This window comes from Schistocerca nitens, unplaced genomic scaffold (genome assembly GCF_023898315.1).
Source record: "Schistocerca nitens isolate TAMUIC-IGC-003100 unplaced genomic scaffold, iqSchNite1.1 HiC_scaffold_273, whole genome shotgun sequence".
In the NCBI taxonomy this organism is placed as follows: domain Eukaryota; kingdom Metazoa; phylum Arthropoda; class Insecta; order Orthoptera; family Acrididae; genus Schistocerca; species Schistocerca nitens.
Window position 1 is genome coordinate 641 of NW_026045813.1, and position 22,909 is coordinate 23,549.

At 52.6% G+C, this 22,909-nt stretch overlaps 17 non-coding genes across 17 annotated transcripts; all 17 read right to left on the bottom strand.

Annotated features, from left to right (window-relative positions):
• Positions 1-523: 523 nt before the first annotated feature.
• Positions 524-642, bottom strand: LOC126224877 (5S ribosomal RNA). The gene has a single exon (XR_007543570.1). It is a non-coding gene; the product is annotated as a 5S ribosomal RNA (ribosomal RNA).
• A 1,249-nt stretch (positions 643-1,891) lies between these two features.
• On the bottom strand, positions 1,892-2,010 carry LOC126224889 (5S ribosomal RNA). The gene has a single exon (XR_007543581.1). It is a non-coding gene; the product is annotated as a 5S ribosomal RNA (ribosomal RNA).
• A 1,249-nt stretch (positions 2,011-3,259) lies between these two features.
• LOC126224893 (5S ribosomal RNA) lies at positions 3,260-3,378 on the bottom strand. Its single transcript, XR_007543584.1, has one exon. It is a non-coding gene; the product is annotated as a 5S ribosomal RNA (ribosomal RNA).
• A 1,249-nt stretch (positions 3,379-4,627) lies between these two features.
• On the bottom strand, positions 4,628-4,746 carry LOC126224894 (5S ribosomal RNA). The gene has a single exon (XR_007543585.1). It is a non-coding gene; the product is annotated as a 5S ribosomal RNA (ribosomal RNA).
• A 1,247-nt stretch (positions 4,747-5,993) lies between these two features.
• On the bottom strand, positions 5,994-6,112 carry LOC126224895 (5S ribosomal RNA). The gene has a single exon (XR_007543586.1). It is a non-coding gene; the product is annotated as a 5S ribosomal RNA (ribosomal RNA).
• Positions 6,113-7,361: 1,249 nt separating this feature from the next.
• LOC126224878 (5S ribosomal RNA) lies at positions 7,362-7,480 on the bottom strand. Its single transcript, XR_007543571.1, has one exon. It is a non-coding gene; the product is annotated as a 5S ribosomal RNA (ribosomal RNA).
• A 1,248-nt stretch (positions 7,481-8,728) lies between these two features.
• Positions 8,729-8,847, bottom strand: LOC126224880 (5S ribosomal RNA). Its single transcript, XR_007543572.1, has one exon. It is a non-coding gene; the product is annotated as a 5S ribosomal RNA (ribosomal RNA).
• Positions 8,848-10,095: 1,248 nt separating this feature from the next.
• Positions 10,096-10,214, bottom strand: LOC126224881 (5S ribosomal RNA). Its single transcript, XR_007543573.1, has one exon. It is a non-coding gene; the product is annotated as a 5S ribosomal RNA (ribosomal RNA).
• A 1,248-nt stretch (positions 10,215-11,462) lies between these two features.
• Positions 11,463-11,581, bottom strand: LOC126224882 (5S ribosomal RNA). The gene has a single exon (XR_007543574.1). It is a non-coding gene; the product is annotated as a 5S ribosomal RNA (ribosomal RNA).
• A 1,248-nt stretch (positions 11,582-12,829) lies between these two features.
• LOC126224883 (5S ribosomal RNA) lies at positions 12,830-12,948 on the bottom strand. Its single transcript, XR_007543575.1, has one exon. It is a non-coding gene; the product is annotated as a 5S ribosomal RNA (ribosomal RNA).
• Positions 12,949-14,196: 1,248 nt separating this feature from the next.
• LOC126224884 (5S ribosomal RNA) lies at positions 14,197-14,315 on the bottom strand. The gene has a single exon (XR_007543576.1). It is a non-coding gene; the product is annotated as a 5S ribosomal RNA (ribosomal RNA).
• Positions 14,316-15,563: 1,248 nt separating this feature from the next.
• Positions 15,564-15,682, bottom strand: LOC126224885 (5S ribosomal RNA). The gene has a single exon (XR_007543577.1). It is a non-coding gene; the product is annotated as a 5S ribosomal RNA (ribosomal RNA).
• A 1,249-nt stretch (positions 15,683-16,931) lies between these two features.
• Positions 16,932-17,050, bottom strand: LOC126224886 (5S ribosomal RNA). Its single transcript, XR_007543578.1, has one exon. It is a non-coding gene; the product is annotated as a 5S ribosomal RNA (ribosomal RNA).
• Positions 17,051-18,298: 1,248 nt separating this feature from the next.
• Positions 18,299-18,417, bottom strand: LOC126224887 (5S ribosomal RNA). Its single transcript, XR_007543579.1, has one exon. It is a non-coding gene; the product is annotated as a 5S ribosomal RNA (ribosomal RNA).
• A 1,248-nt stretch (positions 18,418-19,665) lies between these two features.
• Positions 19,666-19,784, bottom strand: LOC126224888 (5S ribosomal RNA). The gene has a single exon (XR_007543580.1). It is a non-coding gene; the product is annotated as a 5S ribosomal RNA (ribosomal RNA).
• A 1,248-nt stretch (positions 19,785-21,032) lies between these two features.
• On the bottom strand, positions 21,033-21,151 carry LOC126224891 (5S ribosomal RNA). The gene has a single exon (XR_007543582.1). It is a non-coding gene; the product is annotated as a 5S ribosomal RNA (ribosomal RNA).
• A 1,248-nt stretch (positions 21,152-22,399) lies between these two features.
• Positions 22,400-22,518, bottom strand: LOC126224892 (5S ribosomal RNA). The gene has a single exon (XR_007543583.1). It is a non-coding gene; the product is annotated as a 5S ribosomal RNA (ribosomal RNA).
• Between the last annotated feature and the right edge of the window lie 391 nt (positions 22,519-22,909).

Below are 22,909 nucleotides of genomic sequence, written 5' to 3' on the forward strand. Positions count from 1 at the left end.
ACTGAGTTTCTTAACATCGTACCTTATGCTTAATACAACAGTTTTAAATCACTGTGGAAACATCTTTGTCACATCGCAAAGGCAGCATGAAAAGAGGGCTGGCAGGGGTAGCGACTAAAAAGCAAAAAATGAAGGCAGCCAGAGTTCCCAGGCGGTCACCGATCCGAGTACTAACGTTGTTGCTTGACTTCGGTGATCGGACGAGAACGGCAGATTTTTTTTTTTTTTCCTTCCTTTTTGTTTATTTATTTACTTTGTGGAATTTACCACTGCTACTAAACAGTAGGCCCTGACGTATTTCAGAACTCATCTGTCGATTCGTAGTGTGTTGTTATTTTCGAGGCGTTCTAGCACTCTTGTTTCGCGCATTCTTGCTCAAACTGAGTTCATTACTGTAGTTTCGTATCTTACGTTTGATACAGTACTTTAAAATGCTTGTGGAAGCATCTTTGTCACACCTGAAAGTTAGTATGAAAAAGAGGCCTCGCAGGTGTGGCGACGTAAAAGTTAAAAAATGAGATAGAGCCAACAGCACCCGGTGTTCCCAGGCGGTCACCCATCCAAGTACTAACCGGGCCCGATGTTGCTTAACTTCGGTGATCGGACGAGAACCGGTGTATTCAACATGGTATGGCCGTTGGCGTCCTTATAACGTAGCCGCACGGCAGAAGAAGCATTCGCCCCTTCTCCCAACACACGCAATCGCCGTTTTCCGTGGCACATTTGACGCAAAGCACGTCCTTCCACCTCGAAGGCGACGCGCAGTGCGGCGCGCCGCCACGTGGGTGAGACGCACAACACAGCACAGCTGCTCGTTGCACCGCCTGTCTATCATTCGTTTGGTTGGTGCGTGCGGCCTCCGACACTCGCGGGCGACGCATCTTGTGGGGCTTGCGCGTGGCCGGGCGGCGGGGGGACCGCGCGGGGTGTGGCAGTGTCCTGCTGGACCGACGGAAGCTTTCTCACCTGCCTGACACACGCCGCGCCGCGCTTTTCAGATATTTGCGTAATTTGCGCGGTGCACTCTCGCCTGTCCCCTCCCCTTCCGTCCCGACTTGTCTCGACTTTGCTCGACTGCCGCTCGCTGCCGCTCGGGTCGCGGTCCATATGACGGCACAAGCACGACAAACATCTGCGAGACGGGCGCGGGCCTGACCGGCGTGTCCGAGACGCCGTGGGCGGCCGTTGGGAGCTACTAGAGCAGCGCTGTGGCGTGCCATGGAAACAAGGACAGAAGACACAGGAGGTTCGACAAAGCATCCAAAACAATAAGCCCCGTCGTATTCCGGAACACTTTCGCCGTTTCATACTGTTTTGTTATTTCCAGAGACACTTTGGAAATCTTCCTAGGCACACTCTTCTTCAAACTGAGTTTCTTAACATCGTACCTTATGCTTAATACAACAGTTTTAAATCACTGTGGAAACATCTTTGTCACATCGCAAAGGCAGCATGAAAAGAGGGCTGGCAGGGGTAGCGACTAAAAAGCAAAAAATGAAGGCAGCCAGAGTTCCCAGGCGGTCACCGATCCGAGTACTAACGTTGTTGCTTGACTTCGGTGATCGGACGAGAACGGCAGATTTTTTTTTTTTTTTTCCTTCCTTTTTGTTTATTTATTTACTTTGTGGAATTTACCACTGCTACTAAACAGTAGGCCCTGACGTATTTCAGAACTCATCTGTCGATTCGTAGTGTGTTGTTATTTTCGAGGCGTTCTAGCACTCTTGTTTCGCGCATTCTTGCTCAAACTGAGTTCATTACTGTAGTTTCGTATCTTACGTTTGATACAGTACTTTAAAATGCTTGTGGAAGCATCTTTGTCACACCTGAAAGTTAGTATGAAAAAGAGGCCTCGCAGGTGTGGCGACGTAAAAGTTAAAAAATGAGATAGAGCCAACAGCACCCGGTGTTCCCAGGCGGTCACCCATCCAAGTACTAACCGGGCCCGATGTTGCTTAACTTCGGTGATCGGACGAGAACCGGTGTATTCAACATGGTATGGCCGTTGGCGTCCTTATAACGTAGCCGCACGGCAGAAGAAGCATTCGCCCCTTCTCCCAACACACGCAATCGCCGTTTTCCGTGGCACATTTGACGCAAAGCACGTCCTTCCACCTCGAAGGCGACGCGCAGTGCGGCGCGCCGCCACGTGGGTGAGACGCACAACACAGCACAGCTGCTCGTTGCACCGCCTGTCTATCATTCGTTTGGTTGGTGCGTGCGGCCTCCGACACTCGCGGGCGACGCATCTTGTGGGGCTTGCGCGTGGCCGGGCGGCGGGGGGACCGCGCGGGGTGTGGCAGTGTCCTGCTGGACCGACGGAAGCTTTCTCACCTGCCTGACACACGCCGCGCCGCGCTTTTCAGATATTTGCGTAATTTGCGCGGTGCACTCTCGCCTGTCCCCTCCCCTTCCGTCCCGACTTGTCTCGACTTTGCTCGACTGCCGCTCGCTGCCGCTCGGGTCGCGGTCCATATGACGGCACAAGCACGACAAACATCTGCGAGACGGGCGCGGGCCTGACCGGCGTGTCCGAGACGCCGTGGGCGGCCGTTGGGAGCTACTAGAGCAGCGCTGTGGCGTGCCATGGAAACAAGGACAGAAGACACAGGAGGTTCGACAAAGCATCCAAAACAATAAGCCCCGTCGTATTCCGGAACACTTTCGCCGTTTCATACTGTTTTGTTATTTCCAGAGACACTTTGGAAATCTTCCTAGGCACACTCTTCTTCAAACTGAGTTTCTTAACATCGTACCTTATGCTTAATACAACAGTTTTAAATCACTGTGGAAACATCTTTGTCACATCGCAAAGGCAGCATGAAAAGAGGGCTGGCAGGGGTAGCGACTAAAAAGCAAAAAATGAAGGCAGCCAGAGTTCCCAGGCGGTCACCGATCCGAGTACTAACGTTGTTGCTTGACTTCGGTGATCGGACGAGAACGGCAGATTTTTTTTTTTTTTTTCCTTCCTTTTTGTTTATTTATTTACTTTGTGGAATTTACCACTGCTACTAAACAGTAGGCCCTGACGTATTTCAGAACTCATCTGTCGATTCGTAGTGTGTTGTTATTTTCGAGGCGTTCTAGCACTCTTGTTTCGCGCATTCTTGCTCAAACTGAGTTCATTACTGTAGTTTCGTATCTTACGTTTGATACAGTACTTTAAAATGCTTGTGGAAGCATCTTTGTCACACCTGAAAGTTAGTATGAAAAAGAGGCCTCGCAGGTGTGGCGACGTAAAAGTTAAAAAATGAGATAGAGCCAACAGCACCCGGTGTTCCCAGGCGGTCACCCATCCAAGTACTAACCGGGCCCGATGTTGCTTAACTTCGGTGATCGGACGAGAACCGGTGTATTCAACATGGTATGGCCGTTGGCGTCCTTATAACGTAGCCGCACGGCAGAAGAAGCATTCGCCCCTTCTCCCAACACACGCAATCGCCGTTTTCCGTGGCACATTTGACGCAAAGCACGTCCTTCCACCTCGAAGGCGACGCGCAGTGCGGCGCGCCGCCACGTGGGTGAGACGCACAACACAGCACAGCTGCTCGTTGCACCGCCTGTCTATCATTCGTTTGGTTGGTGCGTGCGGCCTCCGACACTCGCGGGCGACGCATCTTGTGGGGCTTGCGCGTGGCCGGGCGGCGGGGGGACCGCGCGGGGTGTGGCAGTGTCCTGCTGGACCGACGGAAGCTTTCTCACCTGCCTGACACACGCCGCGCCGCGCTTTTCAGATATTTGCGTAATTTGCGCGGTGCACTCTCGCCTGTCCCCTCCCCTTCCGTCCCGACTTGTCTCGACTTTGCTCGACTGCCGCTCGCTGCCGCTCGGGTCGCGGTCCATATGACGGCACAAGCACGACAAACATCTGCGAGACGGGCGCGGGCCTGACCGGCGTGTCCGAGACGCCGTGGGCGGCCGTTGGGAGCTACTAGAGCAGCGCTGTGGCGTGCCATGGAAACAAGGACAGAAGACACAGGAGGTTCGACAAAGCATCCAAAACAATAAGCCCCGTCGTATTCCGGAACACTTTCGCCGTTTCATACTGTTTTGTTATTTCCAGAGACACTTTGGAAATCTTCCTAGGCACACTCTTCTTCAAACTGAGTTTCTTAACATCGTACCTTATGCTTAATACAACAGTTTTAAATCACTGTGGAAACATCTTTGTCACATCGCAAAGGCAGCATGAAAAGAGGGCTGGCAGGGGTAGCGACTAAAAAGCAAAAAATGAAGGCAGCCAGAGTTCCCAGGCGGTCACCGATCCGAGTACTAACGTTGTTGCTTGACTTCGGTGATCGGACGAGAACGGCAGATTTTTTTTTTTTTTTTCCTTCCTTTTTGTTTATTTATTTACTTTGTGGAATTTACCACTGCTACTAAACAGTAGGCCCTGACGTATTTCAGAACTCATCTGTCGATTCGTAGTGTGTTGTTATTTTCGAGGCGTTCTAGCACTCTTGTTTCGCGCATTCTTGCTCAAACTGAGTTCATTACTGTAGTTTCGTATCTTACGTTTGATACAGTACTTTAAAATGCTTGTGGAAGCATCTTTGTCACACCTGAAAGTTAGTATGAAAAAGAGGCCTCGCAGGTGTGGCGACGTAAAAGTTAAAAAATGAGATAGAGCCAACAGCACCCGGTGTTCCCAGGCGGTCACCCATCCAAGTACTAACCGGGCCCGATGTTGCTTAACTTCGGTGATCGGACGAGAACCGGTGTATTCAACATGGTATGGCCGTTGGCGTCCTTATAACGTAGCCGCACGGCAGAAGAAGCATTCGCCCCTTCTCCCAACACACGCAATCGCCGTTTTCCGTGGCACATTTGACGCAAAGCACGTCCTTCCACCTCGAAGGCGACGCGCAGTGCGGCGCGCCGCCACGTGGGTGAGACGCACAACACAGCACAGCTGCTCGTTGCACCGCCTGTCTATCATTCGTTTGGTTGGTGCGTGCGGCCTCCGACACTCGCGGGCGACGCATCTTGTGGGGCTTGCGCGTGGCCGGGCGGCGGGGGGACCGCGCGGGGTGTGGCAGTGTCCTGCTGGACCGACGGAAGCTTTCTCACCTGCCTGACACACGCCGCGCCGCGCTTTTCAGATATTTGCGTAATTTGCGCGGTGCACTCTCGCCTGTCCCCTCCCCTTCCGTCCCGACTTGTCTCGACTTTGCTCGACTGCCGCTCGCTGCCGCTCGGGTCGCGGTCCATATGACGGCACAAGCACGACAAACATCTGCGAGACGGGCGCGGGCCTGACCGGCGTGTCCGAGACGCCGTGGGCGGCCGTTGGGAGCTACTAGAGCAGCGCTGTGGCGTGCCATGGAAACAAGGACAGAAGACACAGGAGGTTCGACAAAGCATCCAAAACAATAAGCCCCGTCGTATTCCGGAACACTTTCGCCGTTTCATACTGTTTTGTTATTTCCAGAGACACTTTGGAAATCTTCCTAGGCACACTCTTCTTCAAACTGAGTTTCTTAACATCGTACCTTATGCTTAATACAACAGTTTTAAATCACTGTGGAAACATCTTTGTCACATCGCAAAGGCAGCATGAAAAGAGGGCTGGCAGGGGTAGCGACTAAAAAGCAAAAAATGAAGGCAGCCAGAGTTCCCAGGCGGTCACCGATCCGAGTACTAACGTTGTTGCTTGACTTCGGTGATCGGACGAGAACGGCAGATTTTTTTTTTTTTTCCTTCCTTTTTGTTTATTTATTTACTTTGTGGAATTTACCACTGCTACTAAACAGTAGGCCCTGACGTATTTCAGAACTCATCTGTCGATTCGTAGTGTGTTGTTATTTTCGAGGCGTTCTAGCACTCTTGTTTCGCGCATTCTTGCTCAAACTGAGTTCATTACTGTAGTTTCGTATCTTACGTTTGATACAGTACTTTAAAATGCTTGTGGAAGCATCTTTGTCACACCTGAAAGTTAGTATGAAAAAGAGGCCTCGCAGGTGTGGCGACGTAAAAGTTAAAAAATGAGATAGAGCCAACAGCACCCGGTGTTCCCAGGCGGTCACCCATCCAAGTACTAACCGGGCCCGATGTTGCTTAACTTCGGTGATCGGACGAGAACCGGTGTATTCAACATGGTATGGCCGTTGGCGTCCTTATAACGTAGCCGCACGGCAGAAGAAGCATTCGCCCCTTCTCCCAACACACGCAATCGCCGTTTTCCGTGGCACATTTGACGCAAAGCACGTCCTTCCACCTCGAAGGCGACGCGCAGTGCGGCGCGCCGCCACGTGGGTGAGACGCACAACACAGCACAGCTGCTCGTTGCACCGCCTGTCTATCATTCGTTTGGTTGGTGCGTGCGGCCTCCGACACTCGCGGGCGACGCATCTTGTGGGGCTTGCGCGTGGCCGGGCGGCGGGGGGACCGCGCGGGGTGTGGCAGTGTCCTGCTGGACCGACGGAAGCTTTCTCACCTGCCTGACACACGCCGCGCCGCGCTTTTCAGATATTTGCGTAATTTGCGCGGTGCACTCTCGCCTGTCCCCTCCCCTTCCGTCCCGACTTGTCTCGACTTTGCTCGACTGCCGCTCGCTGCCGCTCGGGTCGCGGTCCATATGACGGCACAAGCACGACAAACATCTGCGAGACGGGCGCGGGCCTGACCGGCGTGTCCGAGACGCCGTGGGCGGCCGTTGGGAGCTACTAGAGCAGCGCTGTGGCGTGCCATGGAAACAAGGACAGAAGACACAGGAGGTTCGACAAAGCATCCAAAACAATAAGCCCCGTCGTATTCCGGAACACTTTCGCCGTTTCATACTGTTTTGTTATTTCCAGAGACACTTTGGAAATCTTCCTAGGCACACTCTTCTTCAAACTGAGTTTCTTAACATCGTACCTTATGCTTAATACAACAGTTTTAAATCACTGTGGAAACATCTTTGTCACATCGCAAAGGCAGCATGAAAAGAGGGCTGGCAGGGGTAGCGACTAAAAAGCAAAAAATGAAGGCAGCCAGAGTTCCCAGGCGGTCACCGATCCGAGTACTAACGTTGTTGCTTGACTTCGGTGATCGGACGAGAACGGCAGATTTTTTTTTTTTTTTTCCTTCCTTTTTGTTTATTTATTTACTTTGTGGAATTTACCACTGCTACTAAACAGTAGGCCCTGACGTATTTCAGAACTCATCTGTCGATTCGTAGTGTGTTGTTATTTTCGAGGCGTTCTAGCACTCTTGTTTCGCGCATTCTTGCTCAAACTGAGTTCATTACTGTAGTTTCGTATCTTACGTTTGATACAGTACTTTAAAATGCTTGTGGAAGCATCTTTGTCACACCTGAAAGTTAGTATGAAAAAGAGGCCTCGCAGGTGTGGCGACGTAAAAGTTAAAAAATGAGATAGAGCCAACAGCACCCGGTGTTCCCAGGCGGTCACCCATCCAAGTACTAACCGGGCCCGATGTTGCTTAACTTCGGTGATCGGACGAGAACCGGTGTATTCAACATGGTATGGCCGTTGGCGTCCTTATAACGTAGCCGCACGGCAGAAGAAGCATTCGCCCCTTCTCCCAACACACGCAATCGCCGTTTTCCGTGGCACATTTGACGCAAAGCACGTCCTTCCACCTCGAAGGCGACGCGCAGTGCGGCGCGCCGCCACGTGGGTGAGACGCACAACACAGCACAGCTGCTCGTTGCACCGCCTGTCTATCATTCGTTTGGTTGGTGCGTGCGGCCTCCGACACTCGCGGGCGACGCATCTTGTGGGGCTTGCGCGTGGCCGGGCGGCGGGGGGACCGCGCGGGGTGTGGCAGTGTCCTGCTGGACCGACGGAAGCTTTCTCACCTGCCTGACACACGCCGCGCCGCGCTTTTCAGATATTTGCGTAATTTGCGCGGTGCACTCTCGCCTGTCCCCTCCCCTTCCGTCCCGACTTGTCTCGACTTTGCTCGACTGCCGCTCGCTGCCGCTCGGGTCGCGGTCCATATGACGGCACAAGCACGACAAACATCTGCGAGACGGGCGCGGGCCTGACCGGCGTGTCCGAGACGCCGTGGGCGGCCGTTGGGAGCTACTAGAGCAGCGCTGTGGCGTGCCATGGAAACAAGGACAGAAGACACAGGAGGTTCGACAAAGCATCCAAAACAATAAGCCCCGTCGTATTCCGGAACACTTTCGCCGTTTCATACTGTTTTGTTATTTCCAGAGACACTTTGGAAATCTTCCTAGGCACACTCTTCTTCAAACTGAGTTTCTTAACATCGTACCTTATGCTTAATACAACAGTTTTAAATCACTGTGGAAACATCTTTGTCACATCGCAAAGGCAGCATGAAAAGAGGGCTGGCAGGGGTAGCGACTAAAAAGCAAAAAATGAAGGCAGCCAGAGTTCCCAGGCGGTCACCGATCCGAGTACTAACGTTGTTGCTTGACTTCGGTGATCGGACGAGAACGGCAGATTTTTTTTTTTTTTTCCTTCCTTTTTGTTTATTTATTTACTTTGTGGAATTTACCACTGCTACTAAACAGTAGGCCCTGACGTATTTCAGAACTCATCTGTCGATTCGTAGTGTGTTGTTATTTTCGAGGCGTTCTAGCACTCTTGTTTCGCGCATTCTTGCTCAAACTGAGTTCATTACTGTAGTTTCGTATCTTACGTTTGATACAGTACTTTAAAATGCTTGTGGAAGCATCTTTGTCACACCTGAAAGTTAGTATGAAAAAGAGGCCTCGCAGGTGTGGCGACGTAAAAGTTAAAAAATGAGATAGAGCCAACAGCACCCGGTGTTCCCAGGCGGTCACCCATCCAAGTACTAACCGGGCCCGATGTTGCTTAACTTCGGTGATCGGACGAGAACCGGTGTATTCAACATGGTATGGCCGTTGGCGTCCTTATAACGTAGCCGCACGGCAGAAGAAGCATTCGCCCCTTCTCCCAACACACGCAATCGCCGTTTTCCGTGGCACATTTGACGCAAAGCACGTCCTTCCACCTCGAAGGCGACGCGCAGTGCGGCGCGCCGCCACGTGGGTGAGACGCACAACACAGCACAGCTGCTCGTTGCACCGCCTGTCTATCATTCGTTTGGTTGGTGCGTGCGGCCTCCGACACTCGCGGGCGACGCATCTTGTGGGGCTTGCGCGTGGCCGGGCGGCGGGGGGACCGCGCGGGGTGTGGCAGTGTCCTGCTGGACCGACGGAAGCTTTCTCACCTGCCTGACACACGCCGCGCCGCGCTTTTCAGATATTTGCGTAATTTGCGCGGTGCACTCTCGCCTGTCCCCTCCCCTTCCGTCCCGACTTGTCTCGACTTTGCTCGACTGCCGCTCGCTGCCGCTCGGGTCGCGGTCCATATGACGGCACAAGCACGACAAACATCTGCGAGACGGGCGCGGGCCTGACCGGCGTGTCCGAGACGCCGTGGGCGGCCGTTGGGAGCTACTAGAGCAGCGCTGTGGCGTGCCATGGAAACAAGGACAGAAGACACAGGAGGTTCGACAAAGCATCCAAAACAACAAGCCCCGTCGTATTCCGGAACACTTTCGCCGTTTCATACTGTTTTGTTATTTCCAGAGACACTTTGGAAATCTTCCTAGGCACACTCTTCTTCAAACTGAGTTTCTTAACATCGTACCTTATGCTTAATACAACAGTTTTAAATCACTGTGGAAACATCTTTGTCACATCGCAAAGGCAGCATGAAAAGAGGGCTGGCAGGGGTAGCGACTAAAAAGCAAAAAATGAAGGCAGCCAGAGTTCCCAGGCGGTCACCGATCCGAGTACTAACGTTGTTGCTTGACTTCGGTGATCGGACGAGAACGGCAGATTTTTTTTTTTTTTTCCTTCCTTTTTGTTTATTTATTTACTTTGTGGAATTTACCACTGCTACTAAACAGTAGGCCCTGACGTATTTCAGAACTCATCTGTCGATTCGTAGTGTGTTGTTATTTTCGAGGCGTTCTAGCACTCTTGTTTCGCGCATTCTTGCTCAAACTGAGTTCATTACTGTAGTTTCGTATCTTACGTTTGATACAGTACTTTAAAATGCTTGTGGAAGCATCTTTGTCACACCTGAAAGTTAGTATGAAAAAGAGGCCTCGCAGGTGTGGCGACGTAAAAGTTAAAAAATGAGATAGAGCCAACAGCACCCGGTGTTCCCAGGCGGTCACCCATCCAAGTACTAACCGGGCCCGATGTTGCTTAACTTCGGTGATCGGACGAGAACCGGTGTATTCAACATGGTATGGCCGTTGGCGTCCTTATAACGTAGCCGCACGGCAGAAGAAGCATTCGCCCCTTCTCCCAACACACGCAATCGCCGTTTTCCGTGGCACATTTGACGCAAAGCACGTCCTTCCACCTCGAAGGCGACGCGCAGTGCGGCGCGCCGCCACGTGGGTGAGACGCACAACACAGCACAGCTGCTCGTTGCACCGCCTGTCTATCATTCGTTTGGTTGGTGCGTGCGGCCTCCGACACTCGCGGGCGACGCATCTTGTGGGGCTTGCGCGTGGCCGGGCGGCGGGGGGACCGCGCGGGGTGTGGCAGTGTCCTGCTGGACCGACGGAAGCTTTCTCACCTGCCTGACACACGCCGCGCCGCGCTTTTCAGATATTTGCGTAATTTGCGCGGTGCACTCTCGCCTGTCCCCTCCCCTTCCGTCCCGACTTGTCTCGACTTTGCTCGACTGCCGCTCGCTGCCGCTCGGGTCGCGGTCCATATGACGGCACAAGCACGACAAACATCTGCGAGACGGGCGCGGGCCTGACCGGCGTGTCCGAGACGCCGTGGGCGGCCGTTGGGAGCTACTAGAGCAGCGCTGTGGCGTGCCATGGAAACAAGGACAGAAGACACAGGAGGTTCGACAAAGCATCCAAAACAATAAGCCCCGTCGTATTCCGGAACACTTTCGCCGTTTCATACTGTTTTGTTATTTCCAGAGACACTTTGGAAATCTTCCTAGGCACACTCTTCTTCAAACTGAGTTTCTTAACATCGTACCTTATGCTTAATACAACAGTTTTAAATCACTGTGGAAACATCTTTGTCACATCGCAAAGGCAGCATGAAAAGAGGGCTGGCAGGGGTAGCGACTAAAAAGCAAAAAATGAAGGCAGCCAGAGTTCCCAGGCGGTCACCGATCCGAGTACTAACGTTGTTGCTTGACTTCGGTGATCGGACGAGAACGGCAGATTTTTTTTTTTTTTTCCTTCCTTTTTGTTTATTTATTTACTTTGTGGAATTTACCACTGCTACTAAACAGTAGGCCCTGACGTATTTCAGAACTCATCTGTCGATTCGTAGTGTGTTGTTATTTTCGAGGCGTTCTAGCACTCTTGTTTCGCGCATTCTTGCTCAAACTGAGTTCATTACTGTAGTTTCGTATCTTACGTTTGATACAGTACTTTAAAATGCTTGTGGAAGCATCTTTGTCACACCTGAAAGTTAGTATGAAAAAGAGGCCTCGCAGGTGTGGCGACGTAAAAGTTAAAAAATGAGATAGAGCCAACAGCACCCGGTGTTCCCAGGCGGTCACCCATCCAAGTACTAACCGGGCCCGATGTTGCTTAACTTCGGTGATCGGACGAGAACCGGTGTATTCAACATGGTATGGCCGTTGGCGTCCTTATAACGTAGCCGCACGGCAGAAGAAGCATTCGCCCCTTCTCCCAACACACGCAATCGCCGTTTTCCGTGGCACATTTGACGCAAAGCACGTCCTTCCACCTCGAAGGCGACGCGCAGTGCGGCGCGCCGCCACGTGGGTGAGACGCACAACACAGCACAGCTGCTCGTTGCACCGCCTGTCTATCATTCGTTTGGTTGGTGCGTGCGGCCTCCGACACTCGCGGGCGACGCATCTTGTGGGGCTTGCGCGTGGCCGGGCGGCGGGGGGACCGCGCGGGGTGTGGCAGTGTCCTGCTGGACCGACGGAAGCTTTCTCACCTGCCTGACACACGCCGCGCCGCGCTTTTCAGATATTTGCGTAATTTGCGCGGTGCACTCTCGCCTGTCCCCTCCCCTTCCGTCCCGACTTGTCTCGACTTTGCTCGACTGCCGCTCGCTGCCGCTCGGGTCGCGGTCCATATGACGGCACAAGCACGACAAACATCTGCGAGACGGGCGCGGGCCTGACCGGCGTGTCCGAGACGCCGTGGGCGGCCGTTGGGAGCTACTAGAGCAGCGCTGTGGCGTGCCATGGAAACAAGGACAGAAGACACAGGAGGTTCGACAAAGCATCCAAAACAATAAGCCCCGTCGTATTCCGGAACACTTTCGCCGTTTCATACTGTTTTGTTATTTCCAGAGACACTTTGGAAATCTTCCTAGGCACACTCTTCTTCAAACTGAGTTTCTTAACATCGTACCTTATGCTTAATACAACAGTTTTAAATCACTGTGGAAACATCTTTGTCACATCGCAAAGGCAGCATGAAAAGAGGGCTGGCAGGGGTAGCGACTAAAAAGCAAAAAATGAAGGCAGCCAGAGTTCCCAGGCGGTCACCGATCCGAGTACTAACGTTGTTGCTTGACTTCGGTGATCGGACGAGAACGGCAGATTTTTTTTTTTTTTTCCTTCCTTTTTGTTTATTTATTTACTTTGTGGAATTTACCACTGCTACTAAACAGTAGGCCCTGACGTATTTCAGAACTCATCTGTCGATTCGTAGTGTGTTGTTATTTTCGAGGCGTTCTAGCACTCTTGTTTCGCGCATTCTTGCTCAAACTGAGTTCATTACTGTAGTTTCGTATCTTACGTTTGATACAGTACTTTAAAATGCTTGTGGAAGCATCTTTGTCACACCTGAAAGTTAGTATGAAAAAGAGGCCTCGCAGGTGTGGCGACGTAAAAGTTAAAAAATGAGATAGAGCCAACAGCACCCGGTGTTCCCAGGCGGTCACCCATCCAAGTACTAACCGGGCCCGATGTTGCTTAACTTCGGTGATCGGACGAGAACCGGTGTATTCAACATGGTATGGCCGTTGGCGTCCTTATAACGTAGCCGCACGGCAGAAGAAGCATTCGCCCCTTCTCCCAACACACGCAATCGCCGTTTTCCGTGGCACATTTGACGCAAAGCACGTCCTTCCACCTCGAAGGCGACGCGCAGTGCGGCGCGCCGCCACGTGGGTGAGACGCACAACACAGCACAGCTGCTCGTTGCACCGCCTGTCTATCATTCGTTTGGTTGGTGCGTGCGGCCTCCGACACTCGCGGGCGACGCATCTTGTGGGGCTTGCGCGTGGCCGGGCGGCGGGGGGACCGCGCGGGGTGTGGCAGTGTCCTGCTGGACCGACGGAAGCTTTCTCACCTGCCTGACACACGCCGCGCCGCGCTTTTCAGATATTTGCGTAATTTGCGCGGTGCACTCTCGCCTGTCCCCTCCCCTTCCGTCCCGACTTGTCTCGACTTTGCTCGACTGCCGCTCGCTGCCGCTCGGGTCGCGGTCCATATGACGGCACAAGCACGACAAACATCTGCGAGACGGGCGCGGGCCTGACCGGCGTGTCCGAGACGCCGTGGGCGGCCGTTGGGAGCTACTAGAGCAGCGCTGTGGCGTGCCATGGAAACAAGGACAGAAGACACAGGAGGTTCGACAAAGCATCCAAAACAATAAGCCCCGTCGTATTCCGGAACACTTTCGCCGTTTCATACTGTTTTGTTATTTCCAGAGACACTTTGGAAATCTTCCTAGGCACACTCTTCTTCAAACTGAGTTTCTTAACATCGTACCTTATGCTTAATACAACAGTTTTAAATCACTGTGGAAACATCTTTGTCACATCGCAAAGGCAGCATGAAAAGAGGGCTGGCAGGGGTAGCGACTAAAAAGCAAAAAATGAAGGCAGCCAGAGTTCCCAGGCGGTCACCGATCCGAGTACTAACGTTGTTGCTTGACTTCGGTGATCGGACGAGAACGGCAGATTTTTTTTTTTTTTTCCTTCCTTTTTGTTTATTTATTTACTTTGTGGAATTTACCACTGCTACTAAACAGTAGGCCCTGACGTATTTCAGAACTCATCTGTCGATTCGTAGTGTGTTGTTATTTTCGAGGCGTTCTAGCACTCTTGTTTCGCGCATTCTTGCTCAAACTGAGTTCATTACTGTAGTTTCGTATCTTACGTTTGATACAGTACTTTAAAATGCTTGTGGAAGCATCTTTGTCACACCTGAAAGTTAGTATGAAAAAGAGGCCTCGCAGGTGTGGCGACGTAAAAGTTAAAAAATGAGATAGAGCCAACAGCACCCGGTGTTCCCAGGCGGTCACCCATCCAAGTACTAACCGGGCCCGATGTTGCTTAACTTCGGTGATCGGACGAGAACCGGTGTATTCAACATGGTATGGCCGTTGGCGTCCTTATAACGTAGCCGCACGGCAGAAGAAGCATTCGCCCCTTCTCCCAACACACGCAATCGCCGTTTTCCGTGGCACATTTGACGCAAAGCACGTCCTTCCACCTCGAAGGCGACGCGCAGTGCGGCGCGCCGCCACGTGGGTGAGACGCACAACACAGCACAGCTGCTCGTTGCACCGCCTGTCTATCATTCGTTTGGTTGGTGCGTGCGGCCTCCGACACTCGCGGGCGACGCATCTTGTGGGGCTTGCGCGTGGCCGGGCGGCGGGGGGACCGCGCGGGGTGTGGCAGTGTCCTGCTGGACCGACGGAAGCTTTCTCACCTGCCTGACACACGCCGCGCCGCGCTTTTCAGATATTTGCGTAATTTGCGCGGTGCACTCTCGCCTGTCCCCTCCCCTTCCGTCCCGACTTGTCTCGACTTTGCTCGACTGCCGCTCGCTGCCGCTCGGGTCGCGGTCCATATGACGGCACAAGCACGACAAACATCTGCGAGACGGGCGCGGGCCTGACCGGCGTGTCCGAGACGCCGTGGGCGGCCGTTGGGAGCTACTAGAGCAGCGCTGTGGCGTGCCATGGAAACAAGGACAGAAGACACAGGAGGTTCGACAAAGCATCCAAAACAATAAGCCCCGTCGTATTCCGGAACACTTTCGCCGTTTCATACTGTTTTGTTATTTCCAGAGACACTTTGGAAATCTTCCTAGGCACACTCTTCTTCAAACTGAGTTTCTTAACATCGTACCTTATGCTTAATACAACAGTTTTAAATCACTGTGGAAACATCTTTGTCACATCGCAAAGGCAGCATGAAAAGAGGGCTGGCAGGGGTAGCGACTAAAAAGCAAAAAATGAAGGCAGCCAGAGTTCCCAGGCGGTCACCGATCCGAGTACTAACGTTGTTGCTTGACTTCGGTGATCGGACGAGAACGGCAGATTTTTTTTTTTTTTTCCTTCCTTTTTGTTTATTTATTTACTTTGTGGAATTTACCACTGCTACTAAACAGTAGGCCCTGACGTATTTCAGAACTCATCTGTCGATTCGTAGTGTGTTGTTATTTTCGAGGCGTTCTAGCACTCTTGTTTCGCGCATTCTTGCTCAAACTGAGTTCATTACTGTAGTTTCGTATCTTACGTTTGATACAGTACTTTAAAATGCTTGTGGAAGCATCTTTGTCACACCTGAAAGTTAGTATGAAAAAGAGGCCTCGCAGGTGTGGCGACGTAAAAGTTAAAAAATGAGATAGAGCCAACAGCACCCGGTGTTCCCAGGCGGTCACCCATCCAAGTACTAACCGGGCCCGATGTTGCTTAACTTCGGTGATCGGACGAGAACCGGTGTATTCAACATGGTATGGCCGTTGGCGTCCTTATAACGTAGCCGCACGGCAGAAGAAGCATTCGCCCCTTCTCCCAACACACGCAATCGCCGTTTTCCGTGGCACATTTGACGCAAAGCACGTCCTTCCACCTCGAAGGCGACGCGCAGTGCGGCGCGCCGCCACGTGGGTGAGACGCACAACACAGCACAGCTGCTCGTTGCACCGCCTGTCTATCATTCGTTTGGTTGGTGCGTGCGGCCTCCGACACTCGCGGGCGACGCATCTTGTGGGGCTTGCGCGTGGCCGGGCGGCGGGGGGACCGCGCGGGGTGTGGCAGTGTCCTGCTGGACCGACGGAAGCTTTCTCACCTGCCTGACACACGCCGCGCCGCGCTTTTCAGATATTTGCGTAATTTGCGCGGTGCACTCTCGCCTGTCCCCTCCCCTTCCGTCCCGACTTGTCTCGACTTTGCTCGACTGCCGCTCGCTGCCGCTCGGGTCGCGGTCCATATGACGGCACAAGCACGACAAACATCTGCGAGACGGGCGCGGGCCTGACCGGCGTGTCCGAGACGCCGTGGGCGGCCGTTGGGAGCTACTAGAGCAGCGCTGTGGCGTGCCATGGAAACAAGGACAGAAGACACAGGAGGTTCGACAAAGCATCCAAAACAATAAGCCCCGTCGTATTCCGGAACACTTTCGCCGTTTCATACTGTTTTGTTATTTCCAGAGACACTTTGGAAATCTTCCTAGGCACACTCTTCTTCAAACTGAGTTTCTTAACATCGTACCTTATGCTTAATACAACAGTTTTAAATCACTGTGGAAACATCTTTGTCACATCGCAAAGGCAGCATGAAAAGAGGGCTGGCAGGGGTAGCGACTAAAAAGCAAAAAATGAAGGCAGCCAGAGTTCCCAGGCGGTCACCGATCCGAGTACTAACGTTGTTGCTTGACTTCGGTGATCGGACGAGAACGGCAGATTTTTTTTTTTTTTTTCCTTCCTTTTTGTTTATTTATTTACTTTGTGGAATTTACCACTGCTACTAAACAGTAGGCCCTGACGTATTTCAGAACTCATCTGTCGATTCGTAGTGTGTTGTTATTTTCGAGGCGTTCTAGCACTCTTGTTTCGCGCATTCTTGCTCAAACTGAGTTCATTACTGTAGTTTCGTATCTTACGTTTGATACAGTACTTTAAAATGCTTGTGGAAGCATCTTTGTCACACCTGAAAGTTAGTATGAAAAAGAGGCCTCGCAGGTGTGGCGACGTAAAAGTTAAAAAATGAGATAGAGCCAACAGCACCCGGTGTTCCCAGGCGGTCACCCATCCAAGTACTAACCGGGCCCGATGTTGCTTAACTTCGGTGATCGGACGAGAACCGGTGTATTCAACATGGTATGGCCGTTGGCGTCCTTATAACGTAGCCGCACGGCAGAAGAAGCATTCGCCCCTTCTCCCAACACACGCAATCGCCGTTTTCCGTGGCACATTTGACGCAAAGCACGTCCTTCCACCTCGAAGGCGACGCGCAGTGCGGCGCGCCGCCACGTGGGTGAGACGCACAACACAGCACAGCTGCTCGTTGCACCGCCTGTCTATCATTCGTTTGGTTGGTGCGTGCGGCCTCCGACACTCGCGGGCGACGCATCTTGTGGGGCTTGCGCGTGGCCGGGCGGCGGGGGGACCGCGCGGGGTGTGGCAGTGTCCTGCTGGACCGACGGAAGCTTTCTCACCTGCCTGACACACGCCGCGCCGCGCTTTTCAGATATTTGCGTAATTTGCGCGGTGCACTCTCGCCTGTCCCCTCCCCTTCCGTCCCGACTTGTCTCGACTTTGCTCGACTGCCGCTCGCTGCCGCTCGGGTCGCGGTCCATATGACGGCACAAGCACGACAAACATCTGCGAGACGGGCGCGGGCCTGACCGGCGTGTCCGAGACGCCGTGGGCGGCCGTTGGGAGCTACTAGAGCAGCGCTGTGGCGTGCCATGGAAACAAGGACAGAAGACACAGGAGGTTCGACAAAGCATCCAAAACAATAAGCCCCGTCGTATTCCGGAACACTTTCGCCGTTTCATACTGTTTTGTTATTTCCAGAGACACTTTGGAAATCTTCCTAGGCACACTCTTCTTCAAACTGAGTTTCTTAACATCGTACCTTATGCTTAATACAACAGTTTTAAATCACTGTGGAAACATCTTTGTCACATCGCAAAGGCAGCATGAAAAGAGGGCTGGCAGGGGTAGCGACTAAAAAGCAAAAAATGAAGGCAGCCAGAGTTCCCAGGCGGTCACCGATCCGAGTACTAACGTTGTTGCTTGACTTCGGTGATCGGACGAGAACGGCAGATTTTTTTTTTTTTTTCCTTCCTTTTTGTTTATTTATTTACTTTGTGGAATTTACCACTGCTACTAAACAGTAGGCCCTGACGTATTTCAGAACTCATCTGTCGATTCGTAGTGTGTTGTTATTTTCGAGGCGTTCTAGCACTCTTGTTTCGCGCATTCTTGCTCAAACTGAGTTCATTACTGTAGTTTCGTATCTTACGTTTGATACAGTACTTTAAAATGCTTGTGGAAGCATCTTTGTCACACCTGAAAGTTAGTATGAAAAAGAGGCCTCGCAGGTGTGGCGACGTAAAAGTTAAAAAATGAGATAGAGCCAACAGCACCCGGTGTTCCCAGGCGGTCACCCATCCAAGTACTAACCGGGCCCGATGTTGCTTAACTTCGGTGATCGGACGAGAACCGGTGTATTCAACATGGTATGGCCGTTGGCGTCCTTATAACGTAGCCGCACGGCAGAAGAAGCATTCGCCCCTTCTCCCAACACACGCAATCGCCGTTTTCCGTGGCACATTTGACGCAAAGCACGTCCTTCCACCTCGAAGGCGACGCGCAGTGCGGCGCGCCGCCACGTGGGTGAGACGCACAACACAGCACAGCTGCTCGTTGCACCGCCTGTCTATCATTCGTTTGGTTGGTGCGTGCGGCCTCCGACACTCGCGGGCGACGCATCTTGTGGGGCTTGCGCGTGGCCGGGCGGCGGGGGGACCGCGCGGGGTGTGGCAGTGTCCTGCTGGACCGACGGAAGCTTTCTCACCTGCCTGACACACGCCGCGCCGCGCTTTTCAGATATTTGCGTAATTTGCGCGGTGCACTCTCGCCTGTCCCCTCCCCTTCCGTCCCGACTTGTCTCGACTTTGCTCGACTGCCGCTCGCTGCCGCTCGGGTCGCGGTCCATATGACGGCACAAGCACGACAAACATCTGCGAGACGGGCGCGGGCCTGACCGGCGTGTCCGAGACGCCGTGGGCGGCCGTTGGGAGCTACTAGAGCAGCGCTGTGGCGTGCCATGGAAACAAGGACAGAAGACACAGGAGGTTCGACAAAGCATCCAAAACAATAAGCCCCGTCGTATTCCGGAACACTTTCGCCGTTTCATACTGTTTTGTTATTTCCAGAGACACTTTGGAAATCTTCCTAGGCACACTCTTCTTCAAACTGAGTTTCTTAACATCGTACCTTATGCTTAATACAACAGTTTTAAATCACTGTGGAAACATCTTTGTCACATCGCAAAGGCAGCATGAAAAGAGGGCTGGCAGGGGTAGCGACTAAAAAGCAAAAAATGAAGGCAGCCAGAGTTCCCAGGCGGTCACCGATCCGAGTACTAACGTTGTTGCTTGACTTCGGTGATCGGACGAGAACGGCAGATTTTTTTTTTTTTTTCCTTCCTTTTTGTTTATTTATTTACTTTGTGGAATTTACCACTGCTACTAAACAGTAGGCCCTGACGTATTTCAGAACTCATCTGTCGATTCGTAGTGTGTTGTTATTTTCGAGGCGTTCTAGCACTCTTGTTTCGCGCATTCTTGCTCAAACTGAGTTCATTACTGTAGTTTCGTATCTTACGTTTGATACAGTACTTTAAAATGCTTGTGGAAGCATCTTTGTCACACCTGAAAGTTAGTATGAAAAAGAGGCCTCGCAGGTGTGGCGACGTAAAAGTTAAAAAATGAGATAGAGCCAACAGCACCCGGTGTTCCCAGGCGGTCACCCATCCAAGTACTAACCGGGCCCGATGTTGCTTAACTTCGGTGATCGGACGAGAACCGGTGTATTCAACATGGTATGGCCGTTGGCGTCCTTATAACGTAGCCGCACGGCAGAAGAAGCATTCGCCCCTTCTCCCAACACACGCAATCGCCGTTTTCCGTGGCACATTTGACGCAAAGCACGTCCTTCCACCTCGAAGGCGACGCGCAGTGCGGCGCGCCGCCACGTGGGTGAGACGCACAACACAGCACAGCTGCTCGTTGCACCGCCTGTCTATCATTCGTTTGGTTGGTGCGTGCGGCCTCCGACACTCGCGGGCGACGCATCTTGTGGGGCTTGCGCGTGGCCGGGCGGCGGGGGGACCGCGCGGGGTGTGGCAGTGTCCTGCTGGACCGACGGAAGCTTTCTCACCTGCCTGACACACGCCGCGCCGCGCTTTTCAGATATTTGCGTAATTTGCGCGGTGCACTCTCGCCTGTCCCCTCCCCTTCCGTCCCGACTTGTCTCGACTTTGCTCGACTGCCGCTCGCTGCCGCTCGGGTCGCGGTCCATATGACGGCACAAGCACGACAAACATCTGCGAGACGGGCGCGGGCCTGACCGGCGTGTCCGAGACGCCGTGGGCGGCCGTTGGGAGCTACTAGAGCAGCGCTGTGGCGTGCCATGGAAACAAGGACAGAAGACACAGGAGGTTCGACAAAGCATCCAAAACAATAAGCCCCGTCGTATTCCGGAACACTTTCGCCGTTTCATACTGTTTTGTTATTTCCAGAGACACTTTGGAAATCTTCCTAGGCACACTCTTCTTCAAACTGAGTTTCTTAACATCGTACCTTATGCTTAATACAACAGTTTTAAATCACTGTGGAAACATCTTTGTCACATCGCAAAGGCAGCATGAAAAGAGGGCTGGCAGGGGTAGCGACTAAAAAGCAAAAAATGAAGGCAGCCAGAGTTCCCAGGCGGTCACCGATCCGAGTACTAACGTTGTTGCTTGACTTCGGTGATCGGACGAGAACGGCAGATTTTTTTTTTTTTTTCCTTCCTTTTTGTTTATTTATTTACTTTGTGGAATTTACCACTGCTACTAAACAGTAGGCCCTGACGTATTTCAGAACTCATCTGTCGATTCGTAGTGTGTTGTTATTTTCGAGGCGTTCTAGCACTCTTGTTTCGCGCATTCTTGCTCAAACTGAGTTCATTACTGTAGTTTCGTATCTTACGTTTGATACAGTACTTTAAAATGCTTGTGGAAGCATCTTTGTCACACCTGAAAGTTAGTATGAAAAAGAGGCCTCGCAGGTGTGGCGACGTAAAAGTTAAAAAATGAGATAGAGCCAACAGCACCCGGTGTTCCCAGGCGGTCACCCATCCAAGTACTAACCGGGCCCGATGTTGCTTAACTTCGGTGATCGGACGAGAACCGGTGTATTCAACATGGTATGGCCGTTGGCGTCCTTATAACGTAGCCGCACGGCAGAAGAAGCATTCGCCCCTTCTCCCAACACACGCAATCGCCGTTTTCCGTGGCACATTTGACGCAAAGCACGTCCTTCCACCTCGAAGGCGACGCGCAGTGCGGCGCGCCGCCACGTGGGTGAGACGCACAACACAGCACAGCTGCTCGTTGCACCGCCTGTCTATCATTCGTTTGGTTGGTGCGTGCGGCCTCCGACACTCGCGGGCGACGCATCTTGTGGGGCTTGCGCGTGGCCGGGCGGCGGGGGGACCGCGCGGGGTGTGGCAGTGTCCTGCTGGACCGACGGAAGCTTTCTCACCTGCCTGACACACGCCGCGCCGCGCTTTTCAGATATTTGCGTAATTTGCGCGGTGCACTCTCGCCTGTCCCCTCCCCTTCCGTCCCGACTTGTCTCGACTTTGCTCGACTGCCGCTCGCTGCCGCTCGGGTCGCGGTCCATATGACGGCACAAGCACGACAAACATCTGCGAGACGGGCGCGGGCCTGACCGGCGTGTCCGAGACGCCGTGGGCGGCCGTTGGGAGCTACTAGAGCAGCGCTGTGGCGTGCCATGGAAACAAGGACAGAAGACACAGGAGGTTCGACAAAGCATCCAAAACAATAAGCCCCGTCGTATTCCGGAACACTTTCGCCGTTTCATACTGTTTTGTTATTTCCAGAGACACTTTGGAAATCTTCCTAGGCACACTCTTCTTCAAACTGAGTTTCTTAACATCGTACCTTATGCTTAATACAACAGTTTTAAATCACTGTGGAAACATCTTTGTCACATCGCAAAGGCAGCATGAAAAGAGGGCTGGCAGGGGTAGCGACTAAAAAGCAAAAAATGAAGGCAGCCAGAGTTCCCAGGCGGTCACCGATCCGAGTACTAACGTTGTTGCTTGACTTCGGTGATCGGACGAGAACGGCAGATTTTTTTTTTTTTTTCCTTCCTTTTTGTTTATTTATTTACTTTGTGGAATTTACCACTGCTACTAAACAGTAGGCCCTGACGTATTTCAGAACTCATCTGTCGATTCGTAGTGTGTTGTTATTTTCGAGGCGTTCTAGCACTCTTGTTTCGCGCATTCTTGCTCAAACTGAGTTCATTACTGTAGTTTCGTATCTTACGTTTGATACAGTACTTTAAAATGCTTGTGGAAGCATCTTTGTCACACCTGAAAGTTAGTATGAAAAAGAGGCCTCGCAGGTGTGGCGACGTAAAAGTTAAAAAATGAGATAGAGCCAACAGCACCCGGTGTTCCCAGGCGGTCACCCATCCAAGTACTAACCGGGCCCGATGTTGCTTAACTTCGGTGATCGGACGAGAACCGGTGTATTCAACATGGTATGGCCGTTGGCGTCCTTATAACGTAGCCGCACGGCAGAAGAAGCATTCGCCCCTTCTCCCAACACACGCAATCGCCGTTTTCCGTGGCACATTTGACGCAAAGCACGTCCTTCCACCTCGAAGGCGACGCGCAGTGCGGCGCGCCGCCACGTGGGTGAGACGCACAACACAGCACAGCTGCTCGTTGCACCGCCTGTCTATCATTCGTTTGGTTGGTGCGTGCGGCCTCCGACACTCGCGGGCGACGCATCTTGTGGGGCTTGCGCGTGGCCGGGCGGCGGGGGGACCGCGCGGGGTGTGGCAGTGTCCTGCTGGACCGACGGAAGCTTTCTCACCTGCCTGACACACGCCGCGCCGCGCTTTTCAGATATTTGCGTAATTTGCGCGGTGCACTCTCGCCTG